The sequence below is a fragment of the Bos mutus genome, chromosome 2 (assembly GCF_027580195.1).
Source record: "Bos mutus isolate GX-2022 chromosome 2, NWIPB_WYAK_1.1, whole genome shotgun sequence".
Classification (NCBI taxonomy): domain Eukaryota; kingdom Metazoa; phylum Chordata; class Mammalia; order Artiodactyla; family Bovidae; genus Bos; species Bos mutus.
This window is the reverse complement of record NC_091618.1, coordinates 92093382-92114732: the sequence shown is the minus strand read 5'-3', so window position 1 is coordinate 92114732 and position 21351 is coordinate 92093382. Positions and strand designations below refer to the sequence as shown.

At 42.9% G+C, this 21351-nt stretch overlaps 1 protein-coding gene across 5 annotated transcripts in view; it reads right to left on the bottom strand.

Moving 5' to 3' along the window:
- Window positions 1-21351, bottom strand: part of FMNL2 (formin like 2) — a 331750-nt gene that overhangs the window by 209798 nt on the left and 100601 nt on the right. The gene's annotated exons all lie outside the window — the stretch shown is intronic.

The following is a 21351-nucleotide window of genomic DNA, read 5'->3' as shown; positions in this document are numbered from 1 at the left end:
AGGTGTATTCTTCACTGCTGAGCCACCAGGGGAGCCCCAAGTATCTAGGGGCTCTAGATATCTAGTATCCCCACAAAAGCTTGGAGACCCTTCATCATCTCTCTGCTTCAAAGGGAGAAACCGGGATAGGGTTTCCTGGCCCTGCAGCAGCATGGGGCTCCTCCAGGCACACTGCTTTTTACATCCAAGTACAAACAGCTACAGGTGGGGAGTGCTTCCCCCAGGGTCAGTCCTTTCTCTGGTTAATTCAATGGCATTAATGGCATTAACAGCCACCTTAGGCCCCTTCCATGGGCTCGCTGATTAAACTTCCAATCATGCAGTGGCCCTTGAAGACAGGGAGCCTGAGCTTAATGAAAAGCTACTGGGATCTCCTTAATGCCCACATTCTTTTCACAGCACGCCAGCAGTGAGCAAATCGGGGCGGATGGCAGCAGAAGTAAGACAAAGCTGGTCATCTGACAAGATTCAGAAAGCATCCACAGTCAAAAGGGAGCTTTTTCTGTGCCTTTTGCACTCTATCTGTTAACTGCATCCTGCGGGATTTTAACAGTTCTTTTTCAAGTGAAACATGACACCCACACAGAGAGAGATTTTCCACTTGATGTGTGAGGATTTTCACCTAGGTGCCTCCAAGTACTGGTGATAAGTCTACAGTCTTAAATTTAATACAAGGCCAAAAAAGATTAAGAAAATCCTGAAAGCAAGCCCTCATTATCAGTTGACTGCACATCCTCTCCCCAACTACAAAGAAAGAAAAAAAAAAAAAAAAAGACTAATATTATTAAGTTGTTCATTTCCTGCTGTATAATATCTGAGCCATTTAAACAAATCTTATATTTTCCATCGCATTGTCCTATTATTCAAGTTTTTGAAAATATTTTCTTGGCCACAGGAGAACCCGTTTTGAACATGCATATTGTTTAATTAGGCTCTAAAGCCTTGTCTTTTTGTTACAAAGAATCTCCCTTTCGCTTTCTGTTCCTAAAGGTTCTACCCTCAAAGAGCGAGCAGGCGAGGGACAGAAGAGAGACCAGTCTAAAGTCATCAATAACCCAAAAGGATCATACAGATCTTCACCTTCTACCCTCCTGACCCACCCAGCTAACCTTCAACGCAAGCTGCTAAACCAGAAGGGAAACCAGAAGCTGAATTTTAACTCCTTTTGTTTGTTTCCTCCTCTAACAAAGAGGCTAATAAGCAGTAAAACGCCAGAAGGCTGGGCCACAGGGGAGGCAGAGAACAAAACAGGCCTCCTGCAATCCCCAAACTGAACTGTCCACTCCTCTCTGGGACCAAGGGCTGATGATTGTAGACACCTGCCCCTTCACACCAAGTGTTAACGTCCAGAAATTCACCTTTCAAGCCAGATGCAGAAAGCTCTTTTTTAAATATATACATAAGGGGTATTTCTTAGCAGACCGCTCCTAATTAAGGAGTCTGTTCATAAACACACAGGGTCAGCCCCGCCCCGGAATCCAATCCTGACCTTTCATACCTCCGTGTTTTCTTTCTAATCCTGGCCCACAGTGAGGTTAAACTCCAAGGTTTACACTTGGACTGAGCAGCTGAGAACCCAGCCCTGTGGCTTCCACACCCACCCCCTCCATCGCCTAATTCAACCACTAATTGCAGCTCACCTGGCACAACACCCCTCCCATCTGGTCCCGACAAAAGCGCAAAGGCAGCCCTGGGCCAGAGGCAGGCCCTCCTCTGCAGTTAGGACAGTTACTCAGTTACTTCCCCTACATCCTCAAACAGGTCCCTCACCTGAGAGAAAGTGAGAGAGTGTGTGTGTGAGAGAGAGAGAGACAGAGAGGGGAGAGAGAAAAGATATTCTAAAGTGCCCATGTGGGAATGATCTGAGCAGTCACATCTGTCCCATTACAAAAGTGCTTTTTAAAAGACCTTTTTTTTTTTTTTTTTTTTTGCACAAATTCCTACCAACCCACAAGTGTCTTTGTAAAGATGTTTTTGCTCCATCAACCTACTGCGTAGTGGTTTCTGCCCACAAAAATAAAGTGGCAGCCCGGCCCCATCCTCCAATGGTGACCCCCGGAAGTAAAATGTGCATGTGAAAGGCAGACAGATAAGACTGACCATTCTGAAACGTGACCAAAGACAGGTGGGACATTAGGCACAGAGACTGCCTTCTGCAAGCATTTCTGGTGGTTCAATGAACCCCGCTCCTGAGAAACTGATTTCAAAGATCAGTGACCTTCCTTCAGCATCTACAAGCCCCTTAACCATCTCTCAAGATGTGGAGAGGAAAGAAGATCCTAACACCTGGAGTGACCAAAGCAGCAAACTTCCCCACTGAGGAGTGAATGAGTGAAGGGGACAGGGAAGCCCTACTCTGGGCCAGGTGATCATGGGCACTATCCTGACATCGGAAATCAGTGGTCCAGAGACTTCAGATCAAGGCCAGGGAGCACACTTGGCCAGAGTTCTTCTGGGTTTGGGGACGATGGCTGGTGGCCTTGGTTTTCCCAACTTTGTGGTCCAGTCCCTCCTGCTCCAGTTCTTCTCCCTCTGCCCATGCCTGACATGCCCCATACAGGCCTGGGCTCAAGAGTAATGCAGGGACACATTAAGCCCCAAACTCAAAGTTCAGCCAGAAGTGTATACAGAAGTGTCGGATGGCTGTGCTTCTCCCCATCAAGCTCCCAAAGCCACCTCATTGTGTTAATGCACCGAGTGTTCGTGGACTCCGCAAGTCTTGGAGCTCAGGCTCCTGGCTCTACACTTACTCACTACAACACCTCGGATAGGAGAGTTCACCTGCATGCTCCAGTCTCTAATCTGTAAGATGGTGCTAACTAATAGCACAGACATCAATCAAGTACAACTCGAATAAATTAATATGCATGAAAGTGTGAATCACAATAAACACTCCATAAACATGAGCCCATGAACTGCAGAACAGCAAGCGACTGGAACATAAACATACATTCAGTGGATTTTGGAACAATATAAAAGCTTGTAAAACCAGAATGCCAAAAGTTCAAAGTTAGCACCTCCAGCAGAATATGAGGGAATACATAGCATTTTCATAGTTACCTGATTCCACGGCTTGCAAATTTTTTTAAGTCCTGGAACATTATGTTCAACAAAATCCTATTCCAAGTTCAAAAGACAGAACAAAAGTGGAGATACTCCAACTGAAGCTGTAAGGATGGGAGTGGGGGGAACGAAAACCTGGGGACCCAGTGGCCCAGACACATCTGAGACACACCTTTGAAAACCTTCACCGCAAGCCAATGGACACACAGCAGGGACTCGATCTCATGATCTCATCCCGTGCTGTGACATGACAACATTCAGTGGTTTTGAAGAGTGGAGCAAAGAGGTAAGAGGGTGAAGACAGAGACTGGCTCTGAGATTTCTGTGAGCACTCAGGCAGGAGACAGTGAGGTCAGGAAGAGGAGACTCAGGGCTGACTTATTCAGAAGTGGGGAGCTGAATATGACTGCTTTCTGGCCTAACTCTATGTATGTGTGTGTTATGGATGAGGGCTGACCAATTACTTTTTAACAGGAAAAATTTAGGGAAAAGGCTTTGTAAAAATAATCTAGCTAAAAGCATAAAAGATTTGGGGTTTTCATCCTTAAATATAACACCAACCTGTATAAAGTCTCCAGTTATTGTAATTATGATGTATGGAGAGCATATAATACTTTAAGGTTCTATCCAGTCAATTCTCACTGTAGAATACCACAGAAGTAAAAAATATAAGTTGGTCGTGTCTTCACGCCCTCATGAGTTTACTCAAAGGTAATCCTGTGTTCTAAATCCTTCCTTTTATATTCTCGTATATCTTCTTTCCTATCAATGTAAAGCAAAAATAAATGTGATGTTAACTAGAAGTTCTGATTAATACAGGTTTTATGTATTTGGATTTGAAATGTAGATAATCATCTGCAGTATATTTGTCTAATTGTTTTGCTAAGGCAAATATTAAAATTAGTTTTTTACTCCCTGAGCATTTGGTTATCGAAAAGCCTCATGGGGAGTTTTTCAAGAAATAGATTATTTCCACATGGGTAACTGAGAAAGTGCTATAGTTACAGAGGCCTTAAAATTAGAGGAAAGCACACAGAAGTGGCTAGGGGTAGACTTAGAAGAAGGTATTACTCAGCTTTGAAATCTGTTTGAGTGAGGGAGAGTTTACATCTGGGTGGTAATAATTCTTCAGACCACTGCAGGAAATCACAGGGATTTTATGTGGTCTATCAACTACATGCTTCAGCCAAATAGATTTGACACCTTATCAGAGAAGCTTCTTCTAAGATCAAATTTCATTTTCAAAACCTTTGGACTTTTTAAATGACTGTCTCTATCCTAAAAAGCCACAACTCTTATATAAACCTATTTGCACTAGGTGACCAGGCAATGAAAACAAGACCTAAGTAGGAACACTTAATCTGTGCAACCCCAAAGTTCTGCTCAAATGGTTGAACCTCACTGCAAAGTTTTCCATCTGCTCTAGAGGCTAACAGCAGGTCATTTCAAACACCTGAAAGAGGCATTTACCATGAAAGCCTTGATTGGTTCTTCCCTACAGGGTTGGGAGCCCCAAGGTTCTGCCATAAAAGTACAGATTACTCGGAGGGGTTTGGGGCGGGGGAGGGTCAAGAAAAGAACAAAGAAATCCTACACTTGTTAACTAATTTTGCAGAAATCTTTAAGATGGCAGGGAAATCCTGAAAAGGGATCTTATATCCCAGTGCCTATGAGTGGAGAAAAAAAAAGAAGAAAGTAGGCCCAGACAGTCTGCTCCCTGCATAAGCTTAAAGCTGCATAAGCTTAAAGGTTACACATCTAAGAGGCCTCCTGCAATAAACACTTGGTCACCTGGGAAAGAGAAGCCAAAGAATGAAAGAAAAAGGGAGGGAAGAAGTGTATCCATAAAGAGATGGCATCTAGTCCTTTCTAGCAACTAAGAGGCATGACGTATTCACAACGAGGGACACATTTGACACCCCCCTCTGGTGCCTTCAGTGTTGAACCTGACTGAGTGACATCTGACCCAGAGACACTGAGGCTTCAAACATGCCTTTGTCAGGCACAGGTCTTTCGTTTTTCTCACCAAGCCAAAGTGCAAGGCTTAAAAGCACTAAACAATTCTGTATTTTGGAGACTCTTAAAGGGACAAGTGTATGAGACAGAGAAAAAATCGAGACACACACACTGAATCAGTTATCTGGGTGCAAGTTTATATAGATCTTACCAAAGCAGCACTCCCCAAGGATCTTTTTCAATTTTTTTTTTTTTTAACATAAGTGGTCACTGACTTACTTTTGGAGAAGGCAATGGCACCCCACTCCAGTACTCTTGCCTGGAGAATCCCATGGACGGAGGAGCCTGGAAGGCTGCAGTCCATGGGGTCACTGAGGGTCGGACACGACTGAGGGACTTCACTTTCACTTTTCACTTTCATGCACTGGAGAAGGAAATGGCAACCCACTCCAGTGTTCTTGCCTGGAGAATCCCAGGGACGGAGGAGCCTGGTGGGCTGCCATCTATGGGGTCGCACAGAGTCGGATACAACTGAAGTGACTTAGCAGCAGCAGACCTACTTTTAAATCCATCACTGAGAAAAGTGCAAGACTTCAAGAGAATTGCAAAGGTGTTTGACAAATGCTTTGGTGAATGCATCCAGGCTTGGAGAGCATGCTCAAGTTATAATAGGTTTCCTTTTACATTGTAAAAAACCCCAAAAGAGAAAACCCCCAAGAACTGTACCCCACGTTTCACCTGTCCTTCCAAGATTAGTCAAAAAAGGAGAGGTTCCTGAGCAAGCTTGTTGTTTTGACTGAGGGTCAGTCTAGGCTTGTCCTGACAATTCACATTCCATGTCCCTGGAGGATTCTTTTATGTTACTCTTGTTTGAACATTACTAAAACTCCACACGAGACAAAGATGCCACATCCTTTAAAACACATACACACATACCAGGCCCAAGCAGGTATAAACACTTGCTTGACTAATGCTTTGCACATGCCCTAGAAGCAGCTCCATAAAAGGATAGTACAAACCAATAACCCTCTTGTACGAGACAGCAAAAGAGACACTGATGTGAAACATGTAAAATATCATGTATGAAACGAGATGCCAATCCAGGTTCAATGCACGATACTGGATGCTTGGGGCTAGTGCACTGGGAAGACCCAGAGGGAGGGTATGGGGAGGGAGGAGGGTTCAGGATGAGGAACACATGTATACCTGTGGGGGATTCATTTTGATATTTGGCAAAACTAATACAATTATGTAAAGTTTAAAAATAAAATAAAATTTAAAAAAAAAAAAAAAAGGATAATACAAACCAGTAGTAGTATCCAAAACCACGAAATCAAGCAATGAATACTTAAACACCAAGGACTACTGAAACAATCAAATACAGAACAGTCTTTTTGGTTTTTTCCCCAAGCCCCAAAAGCTCGGTGCAAAAATCTCTGCTGCAAAATATTCATTTTAAGCAACTCCCTTAAAGATGCAACCAGGTTCAACGAATTCTACAGGTGTAGGAGAAAGTCCAGAGATGCATTTGTAACCATTAGTATAACCTGCAATGTCTTATACTGACAAAGATGCCAGTGAAAAACTTTTCCTCTATAGAATTACAGATGAAAAATAAAAGCAAGTAGCGCCTGAAAGACTTGTTAGATTTCACAGACATTTTCAACGGAATGCCAGCAGTGTCAGGTACTTTAAGAGAATAACCAACTGTTAGATGCTGTTATACTATCTGCGTGATTGGCAAAAAAAGGAGGCATACATGTCATAAAAAAACGAATCCTGAGTCACGTGGCCCAAGCACAGAAGACAAAGAAGAGGGAAATCACTTGAAGGAAGGGGAGGAGAAGGGACAGGGCACTACTTACAGGCAGTAAACTAGGTAGGGGGGATTTGGATTGAACTAGTGGGTGAAGGTGATGGGGTATGGAAATGGCGTGGAAATACATTAAAGGGACGTTGCAAAGTGGGGAACAACAGGTGACAAATGGGCTATATCAAAGGGAAAGAGCAGGACTTCCCTGGTGATCCAGTGGTTGGGATTCCATGCTGCCAATTCAGGGGACAAGGGTTTGATCCTTGATCCGGGAACTAGGATCCCACCCATCTCGTGGTGCCACAAAAAAAAAAAAAAAAAAAAAAGGGAAAGAGTAGGCCTAGGTTATATACTATAAGTTGGCATGACATATGTGGCTGTTTAATAAACCACTTCTTGTAATTATCAAGAAAATTTTAAATACTCAACTCCTACTATCTAGTTAAAGAAAATCTAAAACAATTTCCTAAACCAAAAATAAGCTGAATGTATTCATACAGCCTTTTGAACATTAAGAAAAGTCTTTTTTAAAAATAAAACACTCCTCTCTCCTCCTTCAGATGAATATAATCACTCTCCTGGAAAAATGTAACCTCAAGCATCCAGGAAGGTTAAGCTGCCTACAGATGGTGGTATATGATTCCCCACCATCGCCCCTTCTCCCACACTTCTTTTTAAAACTCTTCTTTGTCCAAATTAAGGACAATTTTGACACATCAAAGTGAGCACCATTGTGCTGGGGATGTATGTTTGTACGAAGAGTTATCTGTAGCCATGTGCAGAAAAATTAGCAAGGGTATATTTCCCCCTCCTTAAATACCACACACACATACAAAGTACCTCACTTATTTGCAGCTTCTTCATGAATGACTCTCCGTAATCCCCTAGACTAAAAAAATTGCTATTCTCTTCTATTACTTCAGAGCATCCTTTAAATTAAAATTTAATGCCAGTTAAATTCCCTAGAGTAAAACCAACAAACTACTTTCCATTTGCAGCTTCGACTATTCACCTGGCACTTGATTGCAGCTGTTGTTCAGAAGCGTCCAACTCTTGGCAACCCCATGGACTGCAGCACTCCAGGCTTCCCCGTCCTTTACGATCTTCTGGGGTTTGCTCAAACTCATGTCCATTGAGTTGACAATACCACCTAACCATCTCATCCTCTGTAGCCCCCTTATCCTCATGCCCTCAATCTTTCTTCATAAATCACTTTGTAAAAATGCTATATTTAGTTTCTATAAGAGGATTTTTTCTTATTCTATAAAATTTCAAACAATCACAAAAGTAGACTAGTGTAATACACCTCATGTGGACCTTCTACAATCAATTGTTTTCAGTCTTGTTTCATCTACCCTTCCTTCCCCAATATTCAAAAATAGAATTTCAGACAGCATGTCATTTCATCTGTAAACACTTCAACTTGCATTCTGAGAAGGATTTTTTCTGTAAGCAATCACCCACAAGAGAATGCTTAGTTATTATAGAAACTGTTTTGTTTTTTTTTAATGGCATTTCTGGGTACTGAAAAATGACTTTATCTCTTTGCGTAAAAATAAAGGCTACTGATTAAAACTAGATTCTAGGGACAGTCCATCTGAGCCCAGTCCAGCCATCCAGAATGAACGCAGAAATCATTCACTATAGTGCCAAGTATAAACTTGGCAAAAACAAAATTACTCATACTCTGCATATACATACACATGGTCAATTTCTTATAAGGTTAGAAAATGAATTAATAAAGCTGTAATGAAAACCAAAGCCTGTTCAGGGCTGGAACTTCCCCAAAAGGCCATTGATTCAGCTACTGCGGCTGCTCAGAAAGTGTCATGAGTCAGCTTTAAAGATGAACTGTGCTGATTTGGAAAAAAGGATCTAGTATGGGGTTGAGGAGTGGGGTGAGGGAAGAGGTACTAGGCTCTTGTCCAGTAGCTGACCAGGGGCCCTGAGGGGCTGACTGCATTTCCATCTGTATTAATTAGTTGAAAACTGAATGCTAAAAACAGGTCTACAGTGGTAGTTCTCCAAGTGAGATCTTCCCCAGACCAGCACCAGTGCCTGGGAACCTATCAGAAAAGCAACGTTTCAACCCCTAACCCAGACCTACTGAATCAGAAACTTTCAGGGCCTAGAAACCTATGCTTTAGCAAGTCCTCTTCAGTGATTCTGCCATATACCAAAAATTTCAGAACTGCTGGCCTAATACCATCTACATGTGATAGTGACTAACCACATGTCACTATCTCACTTTAAATTTAAAGTGCTCATGTGTGCTCAGTCGCTTCAGTAATGTCTGACTCTGCAACACCATGGACAACCTCACAGCCCGCCAGAATCCTCTGTCTGTGAGATTTGCCCAGCAAGAGTACTGGGGTGGGGTGCCATGCCCTTCTTCAGGGATCTTCCCAACCCAGGGATCAAACCAAGGGATCAAACCCACGTCTAAACTAAAAGTAATTACAATTAAATAAAATTTCAAACTCAGTTAGCTGTGGCTACCATATCAGTCAACACAGATTACAGAACATTTGTACCATCACAGAAAGTGCCTATGGGCAGCAATGGTCTAGAGCATTTAAAATGAACTTCAATTTACCATCCACAGAATGCAATGCTTCTCTAATTCTGGGGCACCCAAAGGTGAAATTCTGATTATTGCTGGATCTCAAGAGCCTGTAGCCTCCAGGTATCTATTGTATGATTGGATTCCACAGTGGGAAACATCAAGAGAATTGGGGTAAAGAGGAAACCATGGTGACTGTTACCTAACTTGGCCACATAGGCCAGGTCTAGGTCCATGGAAAATAAATGTGGCTACAGGTAGCCGCTGAAGCTACTGTTTTCACCAGGCACTTTGTAAAACAGATATAAGTAAAGCTCTTTGTTTCATTACAGAGATGAGACCGATGCACCAAGATCAAAGGGATCTGATGAAATCAGCTGTCAAAGCTCTGCAGACTGAGATTCACTGAGACTCCTGGGGGTTACCCCATCCTCCAGGAAGGCCCCCAAAGTCGCAACAGAGATGAGACACGTCCCGCCGATGGCTCTGCCTGAGGAGAACGCGGCACGACCGTGAACCATGTGTGATATCCTCAGAGATAATCAGACAGTAAAGAATCTGCAATGCAGGAGATCCAGGTTCAATCTCTGGGTCAGGAAGATCCCCTGGAGAAGGGAATTGGCAACCCACTCCAGTATTCTTGCCTGGAGAATCCCATGGACAGAGGAGCCTGGCAGGCTACATAGGGTTGCAAAGAGTTGGACACAACTGAGCAACTAACACACACCAAGATAAGCCAGAGCAGTCAAGAAGAGGACTGAGGGGCTGCCTCCCACCCAGGAGGGCCTAAGGCACTGGTGCCATTTCAGTATGAGTGCTGATACCAGCCAGAGAAGGCAATGGCACCCCACTCCAGTACTCTTGCCTGGAAAATCCCATGGGCGGAGGAGCCTGGTAGGCTGCAGTCCATGGGGTCACTGAGTCGGACACGACTAAAGCGACTTAGCAGCAGCAGCAGCAGCAGCTGATACCAGCTCGTGTGCACACTCCCACAGGGTAGTGGGGCGGGGGACTGCCCGTGTGCTGAACATTCACTGCATTCTATCCTATCTTAATATCATCTTCAAACTGATCTCAAGGAAATAGCTTAAAAACTCTGCTAATATGACACAGGGCCATTTATCTGCACTGAACTGAAAGTTAAAGGAGGCAAGTTGAGAAAGGATCCTCACATCTCTGTGCACCTCCCCCCCTCACCACCCACCATCTCAGTACCTCCCACCAGGATGAGTGGAAAGCAGAGAACTCACTTGCTCAATGGAGTCTAGTTTTGTAATGCGTTATTGCTCTGAGGAATAGCTTTAATAGTAATTATGGAAAACAGCCCAAAGGAATGAATCTTTGGGCTTCCCTGATGGTACAGTGGATAAGAATCCACCTGCCAAGGCAAGGGACACGGGTTCAATCCCTGGTCCAGGAAGAGTCCACATGCCATGGGTCGACTCAAGCCTGTGTGCCTCAACTACTGAGCCTGTCTAGGGTCTGGGAGCCACAAGTACTGAGCCTGTGTGCCACAAGTACTGAAGCCTGAGAGCACAGAACCTGTGCTCCACATAAGAAAAGCTACCGCAATGAGAAGCCTGCTCGTGGCAACTAGAGAAAAGCCCTCCTGCAGCAACAAAGACCCAGTACAACCAACAAACATACGTTAAAAAAAGAAAGAAAGAAATCCTTACTGCTGGAAACTCAGGCCTTTGTGACCTATAACTGAGAGACCCCACTTGGTCCAAGTATAAAGCTAGCCACTGTGGGACAGGCAGGCAGACCACCCCATGCTGTGGTCTGTGCCGTGGTCTCCTTCCTTCCCATCCCATATCCTCACAGAACTTTCCTCTATCAACATTTCCCATCCTTCTAAACCTCTCTGAGTCTTCCTATTACATCTAAACATGCTCAAGTCTCTTCCATCACAATGAGAAAAAAAATCTTCCCCCAGACCTCATGTCACCCACTCTCCCCTCTGCTCTGCCTCCTCTCTCTTCCAGCCGACCTTCTAGAATACACTGTTTAAACAGTCTGTCTCTACCCTGATCCTCCCTAAAGCCAGTGATGTCTGGCTTCTGCCTCTTCCCAGCCACTGAAAAATCTAGGTCATGGTTAAAGCCACAGTGTCTAGCACAGAGCCTGGCCCCACACAGGCTCGGTCAACACTGAATGCATGGGGAATTTCTGTGCTCTTAGATCAGACAGTGCTTACTTCCCTACATTCCCAGCAGCACCTCCCTCCTGAAACAGTGCACATCCCTGTTTGTTTTTTTTAATCCACTTCTCAAGCTGCTCCTAATCTTCCTCCTCCAGCTTTCCTTGATTCCTGTGACCCTCATATCCATACATGATTATGTGAGAGTTCGACTATAAAGAAAGCTGAGCACAGAAGAATTAATGCTTTTGAACTGTGGTGTTGGAGAAGACTATTGAGAGTCCCTTGGACTGCAAGGAGATCCAACCAGTCCATCCTAAAGGAGATCAGCCCTGGGTGTTCATTGGAAGGACTGATGTTGAAGCTGAAACTCCAGTACTTTGGCCACCTGATGAGAAGAGCTAACTCATTTGAAAAGACCCTGATGCTGGAAAAGATTGAAGGCAGGAGGAGAAGGGGATGACAGAGGATAAGATGGCTGGATGGCATCACCAACTCAATGGACATGAGTTTGGATAAACTCCGGGACTTGGTGATGGACAGGGAGGCCTGGCATGCTGTGGTTCATGGGGTCACAGAGAGTTGGACACGACTGAGCGACTGAACTGACCTGTGATCCTCAGGGTTCTGTCCCTGGCTGTCTTCGCCTTACACATTTTCCTACCCATCTCATCTACTCCCAAAGGTCAGCTCCCAATTCCATGCTGATAACTCCCAAAGCTGTTACCAGCAGCTTCTCTCACCTCTGAACTTACGGTCAATGTCTCAACAAATGACTTAGATGTCTCAAAGGCACACAATCTCATCACCATCCTGCCCCTTGATCACTCACAAAAAAAATCTGATCACTGTGTGCTTTCTAGTGAATAGCACCACCACCCACCTGGTCCCCATGTAAGAAGCCAGGGTTTTTTCCTTGATTTCTCATCTCTGACCAATCACTCTCTCTCTTAAGCATCACCTGATAGACCTACATCTTCTCTTCATTGCCATCTGACATAGTGATATGGCTTCCAGATTGTTTTCCCTGCCTCCAGTCTTGCCCACCCACCCATCCATCCCCATTCATCTCCACTTCAGTTTCAGTGGCCCTTCTCAACGGGTAATTCTGAAAGTGGGGTCCTCAGATCAGCTGCAACACCTGAGAACTTGTTAAAATGCAAATTTTCAGGCTCCTCCCCAGACCTACTTAATCAGAAACTCTGGGGATGGGGCCCAGTAACATGTTTTAACAAGCCCTTCAGGTCATTGTGGGTAGCTCAGCTGGTAAAGAATCATCCTACAATGCAGGAGACCCCGGTTTGATTCCTCGGTCTGGAAGATCCCCTGGCGAAGGGATAGGCTACCCACTGCAGTATTCTTGGCTTTCCTGGTAGCTCAGCTGGTAAAGAGTCCGCCTGTAATGCGGGAGACATGGGTTCAATCCCTGGGTTGGGAAGATCCCTGGAGGAGGGCATGGCAACCCACTCCAGTATTCTTGCCTGGAGAATCCCAAGGACAGTGGAGCCTGGAGGGCTACAGTCCATAGGGTCACAAAGAGTCAGACATGACTGAGAGACTAAGCACAGAACAAAACCAGGTAACTGTGATGCAGTGTGAGAACCACTGCTTTAAAATATCAATCTGCTCACATCACTCTGATTGAAAGCCTTCAGTGGCTTGTCACTGTCCCTACAACAAAGATCAAGTTCTTCAATATCATTTATTGTAGAAACCATCATCCCCAATATGAGAAATGATGGTTGAATAGGAACTAAACAGACAAAAAATGTCTAGGGGTGAGACTATGAGGAAGGTATTACTGGCGAAAGCAATAGCATTTGGAAAATGAAGAAAGAGAATTATGGCACGCTGAGGAAATTGGTTCACACCTAGAATGATCAAGAAATGAGACCAAGAAGATAAACTATCTAAACACGTAATGGAAAATAATACTTTCTTCCTTTCTCAGGTGTCAAAATAATACCTGTTCTTCATCCATTCATCCTGTCCCCCTTCACCAACCAAAAAGCTGGCCACAACAGATTTACTATACAGAACTCCTTAGCCACTATTTCCTGCTTAAAACTCCTAAGTGGTAAGAACTTATTCTCTCAATATTTGGTCCTATAAATTAAACACACACCTCAAATTGGCCTTCTGGGTTCTCACCAATTACTCATTTCCCATCACAGTCCCGTATCTTCTTTAACTCTACTACCCCAGGTCCCTCACCTTCTGCTAAAATTGCTTCAAATCCCACCTCCTCTCAGGAAATATCACTATAATCAGGCAAACTCTTATCACTCCATAGATCCTCAGTATTTAAAGGAGGTGTGTATGTGTGTCTGTATAAATATCACTTGCTGCACCATCAAACTCAAGACTATTTATAAGACACTTGTATCTACCTATTCAACAGTTCGACTTCCTCAAGGGCAAAACTGTCTCTCTTCTCAGTTGCCTTGTTTTCAAAATAAGCAGGAAGAATAAAATGACAACTAAGATCAATTCCAACTCTAAAATTTCATTACCTATAATCACATTTAGTGCTCTGCATATTTTAAACAGTCCATAAATGGTGCTGATTAAGGCTCCAGAAATCACACTTCTAAAAAGTCACAGAGATATTTGGCAAAACTAATACAATTATGTAAAGTTTAAAAATAAAATAAAATTTAAAAAAAATAAAAACAAAAGCATCAAAAAAATAAAAAATAAAAAGTCACAGAGAACTTGCCTTCCCAATTATTTCCCTCTTTGAAAAAATCAAGGTAAAGGCAGCTTTTCTTTGATTTCCACCCTTTCAGAGGTTTACATTTCAACCATCTTGTAGGCTAGTAAGATTTAGCCATAATTCATATTTAAGTAAACAAGAACTTAATAACCTTTCCATAATAGCGTTCTTATCACTCCCATAAAAGTAGTCTCCCATCTCTGGCGGGGAAAGACTAAAGAAACACTTCAAAGGGAAAGAATGAAAACTTGTCAGCATCTTCTACAAGCAGATTCTCCCCTAAGGACTCACAGCTTGAAAAAGAAAGTATTTTCCACATGGCTCTATCTGTAACAAATTATTCTTTTTGTTTGTTTTTTAACCACAAGTTTAGTCACTGCTGTGAACTACAGATATGTATCAAGGAGGACTTCTGAAACTGATGTCACAAGAATTGAATCCTATGAAGACAGTTTCAACTTGACCTTCCAAGAAAACACTGTTCTTACTCTAAGGCAAACGGAAGAATTCCTGAGCCCAAACAGTCAGTGATGCCATTTCCCTTGTCCTTATCAGCAGTGTGCTTGTTAAGAGGCAGAAGGACATGTCAGTTTTCACAGCCAGACTAACAAGCAGAAGATTTTGGTTCTTTGCAAGCATAAAGTCACAGCATGCACATTTATTAAATTTTTCTCTTTTCCATGTCTTTCAACAAGCAAGCAACTTCATAGCTGAGTTTGGTACTAAATGCCATAGTAATGGCCCAATAAAGCCATCACAGGGCCTCCCTGGTGGCTCGTTGGTAAGGAATCCACCTGCTAATGAAGGAGACGTGGGTTCAATCCCTGGGTTGGGAAGATCCCCTGAAGAAGGAAATGGCAACCCATTCCAGTATTCTTGCCTGGGAAATCCCAAAGACAGGGGAGCCTGGCAGGCTACAGTCCATGCGGTTGTAAAAAGAGCAGGACACAACTTAGCAACTTAACAATAACAAAGTCCTAACTCTTTCATGTGGGAAAGCAGGTTGACCCAAAGTTCTTATAAGCTCAGTCCTCACTTTGTGGCACTTCCTTAGATATTCTCAGTAGAGGATCCACTTGGCAGTACTGCATTGCAACTTCATTATCTGCTTGCTACTAGTGGTTAAGATGCCAACTCTTTTGTTCAATTCTACAAAGTATATGATCAAAATTTATTTATGGTAAAACCAATCTACCCAGTTCAGTTCAGAGTCGGACACGACTGAGCGACTGAACTGATCTTGCAGACTGTTCTTTAGCATTAAAGGAGTAACTATATAATTCACTTTTGCAATACCTGGCACATAATAAGGACTTGTTCCTTTTTTCAGTGTCTTCAGGGTCAAAGATCAGAGAAGGCAATGGCACCCCACTCCAGTACTCTTGCCTGGAAAATCCCATGGACGGAGGAGCCTGGTAGGCTGGCACAGAGTCGGACACGACTGAAGTGATTTAGCAGCTTAGCAGCAGCAGCAGGGTCAAACATATCAGGGCACTGACTTCTAAGAAGGTTACCCTACTGATCCTAGCTGGGGAAAGAATACAACTTGTAATCTGCAAAATACAGGAAACTGACACGACTCAAGTGATTTAGCAGCAGCGGCATTCCCAATCTACAGATGAAGGTTCCCACAGAGAGACTATTGTGTACAAAAGTCACTTTCACACCTAGAACAAAACACCTTTTAGTAAAAATGCATGTTTTAAAACCTGTTTTCTTATTTAATTTCAATACCCATTATGTAAAATAAGATAAAATTTGGGTTAGACTGAAAAACAAAGCACACCCCAAAAGATTTTTCTTAAGGAAAATAAATCTTGAACCTAACATAACTTGCATTCAGTTCCTGATGTAAGAGTTCAGGATTTTTTTTTTTTTTTTGGAGTAGTTTGTTAGATTTTTCAATCCTCAAATTAGCGATTTTTAAATAGACACACAACACTCCTAGTTTCTTTCTAATTCTATTCCATTTTTGTCAATTTCCACATGTTACATGGTCATTTATTTTTCTACACCAAGGAACTTTTTCCTTCTAAATGCCAAATCTCCTAAAAAGATACGGATATTAGCCCTAGAACACTTCAATTAGATATGGCACCTCACACAAAGAATTAAACTGAATTCAATCTATTTGATAGACCAGTCAAGAATTTGTTTTTAATTTTACTTTCTTTTCAATAACTGAATAAATTATAAACTGGTTACACTTTCAATCCCAAATCAGTTACTCAGTCGTGTTCAACTCTGCAACACCGTAGACTGCAGCACACCAGACTTTTCTGTGTATCACCAAACCCCAGAGCTTGCGCAAATTCATGTCCATTGAGTCGGTGATGCCATCCAACCATCTCATCCTCTGTCGTCCCCTCCTCCTCCCACCTTCAATCTTTCCCAGTATCAGGGTCTTTTCAAACGAGTCAGTTCTCCGCATCAGGCGGCCAAATTATTGGAGTTTCAGCTTCAGCATCAGTCCTTCCAATGAATATTCAGGACTGATTTCTTTTAGGATGGACTGGTTGGAGCTCCTGCAGTCCAAGGGACTCTCAAGAGTCTTCTCCAACACCACAGTTCAAAAGCATCAATTCTTTGGCGCTCAGCTTTCTTTATAGTCCAACTCTCAGATCCACATTTGCATGCAGATCTGTAACATGACTACTAGAAAAACCACAGCTTTGACTAGACAGCCCTTTGTTGGCAAAGTAACGTCTCTGCTTTTTAATATGTTGTCTAGGTTGGTCATAGCTTTTCTTCCAAGAAGCAAGCATCTTTTAATTTCATGGCTGCAGTTACCATCTGCAGTGATATTGGAGCCCAAGAAAATAAAGTCTCTCACTGTTTCCATCGTTTCCCCACCTATTTGTCATGAAGTGATGGGACTGGATGCCATGATCTTAGTTTTCTGCATGTTGAGCTTTAAGCCAACTTTTTCACTCTCCTCTTTCACTTTCAACAAGAGGCTCTTTAGTTTGCTTTCTGCCATAAGGGTAGTGTCATCTGCATATCTGAGGTTATTGATATTTCTCCCAGCAATCTTGATTCCAAGCTTGTGCTTCATCCAGCCCGGCATTTGTCATGATGTACTCTGCATGTAACTTAAATAAGCAGGGTGGCAATATACAGCCTTGACATACTCCTTTTCCTATTTGGAACCAGTCTGTTGTTCCATGTCCAATTCTAACTGTTGCTTCTTGACCTGCATACAGATTTCTCAGGAGGCAGGTCAGGTGGTCTGGTATTCCCATCGCTTGAAGAATTTTCCAGTCTGTTGGGATCCACAGTCAAAAGCTTTGGCATAGTCAATAAAGCAGAAATAGATGTTTTTCCGGAGCTCTCTTGCTTTTTTGATGATCCAGCGGATGTTGGCAATTTGATCTCTGGTTCCTCTGCCTTTTCTAAATCCCAAATAAACCTTCTTTATTACTGATTTCCCAATCTCAAGTACTAGAAACTCATATGTAGGAAACTGATGATTATGACATTCCTATAAAGTAAATAAAATTTCAGTTTATGAAGGAGTATCAAATAATAGCAGATTCTCCATATAGCCCTATAAATTTATACATGCAAAATAACATTAGCACCCTGAGACCACGACTGCAAACACTGAGCCTTTTACTTGGACAATATGCTGCTAAAGCAGGGAGCCCCCCTGTCCATCCTGTGCCCAGAAGCAAAGATGGTGCTTCCTGTCACTAAAATGGAAGCCACAGTCCAGCAGCACCCAGGACAAATAAGACATGCATATCAACTTTCACTAACCTACACAGTATGCGTCTCTCTCCAAAAAAATCTAAGGATCTGACAACACTGTGCTGCGTTTCTGTCTAAAGCCTACTTTCTCTCCCTTCCTCCAAAGACTTGATCTCTCCCCTACCCTCTCCTCCAAGCCTGCATCACCCACTTAAGTAACTGTATGGCTCCTGCACCCCTGAGTTTGTCCCTTCTGCTTCTAGATAACAAGAGGAAGCTGGCCAACTACTTCTGATTTCTCAATGACTGTGTCCAGAAGGAAGATGAGTCAACATCATGACACCATTTTCTATTTATTCTATTGAAACCTAATGCTGAACAGGCGGTCTCACTCTCCCTAATGTCTGTGTGGTCTCATTTGAACACATTTCCCATTTTCTAGCCAAACTTCCCTTTTAATGTGTCAAATGCTAGCATTTGGGCATCCTGCCTTCTCATTTTGGCACTAAGAAGAGAGAAGACAAACCTCAAGGGCAAATTTCACTGAAAACACCTTCCAACATGTCCATGTAATTCTCTTTCATTTGTCATGGCCAAATTGGAGGAGGACATCTCTCTTGTTTCAAGTATACATTTCATAAAGACTCTGGATTTTTCCTCCCCCACATATTTTAGTGTCTTTTAGAACACATGAGAGGTTCAGAACTGAGTAAATGGTCTCAAATTGCCCTCTTTCAATAGACACACCCAAGAAACAGCCAAAAGATAATGATATTTAAGGACCACCATATGATTCTCATAGATGTGATGAAGAATGGAAAAGGGGACTACTGGATCACTTTTTGTTTCAATTGCTTGAATCTGGGATTTTTACTAATGGACCCTAATGTCTTAGCTGTTCTTATTGCCACTAGAACTACAAAGAATTTCAGCCAAACCAACAGACTATAAAAAGGCATAATAAAGATTTATCTGTTTTCAAAAAAGCAGCATTAAATCAATCCAGTGACCTGCTGCAAATTAGGGAAGGTTTCATGAAGTTCGTGTTATTTCTGCTGGGCCAGAGCATCTTTTTCACCACAAAGAGGGCTCACTCACTGTCATCATTCCACTGCTTGGCAGCTAGAGTCTGTTTCCTCTTGCCAGGGTACCCTCATCCTCTTTCATTTGATCTTTACAAAGACCTGTGCAAACAGGCATGGCAGGTAGGAAAATGGATCCCTAGATGTTTACAATTGGATCCTATCTGAGATACACAGTGGCATATCTAATGCCTAGTCCCGCAATATCCAAACACTAGATTCTTGGAATCTAGTCTAGATTCTTGGAATGTATAAATGTGGCCACGGGGGATGACCTGGCCACCAGGATGCTTACTTCCTCTTCATACTGTCAACTTGTCACTGGGAAATGGGTTTCTATGGCACTATTTCCTAGGCTCTTTGCATCTCATATTTCTCAGCACCAGAGACAACAAGGGGAAGTAATATACATCACTTCTGCGCTAAACTGGCAAAGAAGTAGAGTCCCTTCACCCTCTCGTTCCCTTTGGCTAGCTAAACTCAAGAGTCCAAAGCTGAAGGGACAGTAAGGCAGAAAAAGAAAGAAGTCTGGCCGCCCACTCACCTAACAAGAGTATCTATACTAAACTGTAACTTGAACAGATGAACAATAAGCCAGTGAAATTCCGAGACAGGGTACAGCAGGTGGAGTTCAGTTCCTAACTTTTACACTAGGTTTGTAACGGGGTCAGGAAGCAGGGAAAGATCAGAATTTATCAAGTATGGGACTGCAGTACTGCACGGCACTTTCTGCTTGAGAAATCTTCACTGAAAAAGATGAGAGGGGAAAAAAAAACCCAAACAGGTCTTCTGGTGGTAGGGACACTTTTCGTACACACTGGAATACTGCAAGAGTGGAGGGAAGGGAATGTGGAGGGAGCAATCTTGGGACTCCAGTGGGTGGAAGACGTACGTGGTGGTTGCGGCCTCGTCAAGTCTCGGCACCCGGGCTTATTTCTAGACAGGAAATAGTCACGCTCCCTCTAACTCCAATCAAGTAGCACAATAAAATCCTAGAGTATCACAGGGACTTGCTGAGGTCAGCAATTTGTTGTTAACAATTTGTTGTTTAATTTGTTTGTTAAATTATCTTTCATTTCTCTCAGTCCCAACAAGCTATACCTCTCGATCCCACAATGAACAAAATTAAAATGCTGGAAAATCTATATTCAAGAGAGATAGTCTAAAACAGCCCACTTATCCCACACATCTCTTTTTAATCACCTTTACACAATGCACCATCACTAGTTATGGCTTTTTTATTTTTTTTAAGTATGGTTGATTTGGAGCGTCCCTGGTGGATCAGTGGTTAAGAATCCACCTGCCAAGCAGGAGATGTGGGTTCAATCCCTGGGTCATGGCAACTCACTCTGGTATTCTTGCCTAGGAAATCCCATGGACAGAGGAGCCTGGCAGGCAACAGTCCACGAGGCCGCAAGAGTCAGATACGACTTAGCGACTAAACAACAACATGGCTGATTTACAGTGTTGTGTTAGTTCCCAGAAAAGTGATTAGTTTAGCAAAGTGATTCGATTATATGTATATATATGTTCTTTTTCATATTCTTTTCCACTAAGGTTTATTACAGGATATTGAATAGAGTTCCCTATGCTATACAGTAGGACCTTGTTGTTTATGTTATACACAATAGTTTGTTAATCCCAAACTCCTAATTTATTCTTCCCTCAACCCTTTCCCCTTCAGTAACCATAAGTCTGCTTTCTGTGTCTGTGAATCTGTTTCATAAATTGATTACAATCATGTGATATTTGTCTTTTTCTGAGTAAATAAATCAAAGCCATACAATTCCAGTGCCTCCAGAGACATGCAATGTAAGAACACCTTCTAGGCAGCATCTGTGATCTATCTTGGAGACTGACAAATGCTCCAAACCTCCTTGGCCACAACCGCACAGCCTAGATAGTAAGTGCCAGAGCCCACTCAGCACTCCCGAGCATGTGCCTGTGAACTCTGATGGGAAAAACAAGCATGTGAGTGTGCTGCTCGGAGGGACCGGCCCAGGGATTAGTATCACATTCATGCTAATCCTGCAGCTGGCCTAGCCAAAGAATTCCTACCCAAATCCAGGCCCCAGAGCTCTGAATAGTCAGCTTATGCTTTCCCAAAGTGGCATGAATAATTAAAGGAGCTAAGCCTACCTGCCTAACTACAGCCAGTAACAAACCCATCGGCCACCTAAAGCCAACTGCCAGCCTACTAGGGAAAGCAGGACTCAGGCTGATTCATAAACCCACTGCTGTGTTCTGCAGGAGCCCCTCAGCTATACAGGAAGACCCCATCATCACGAAGGTACCAGCTCATCACTGCACACAAACTAGAATCAAAGA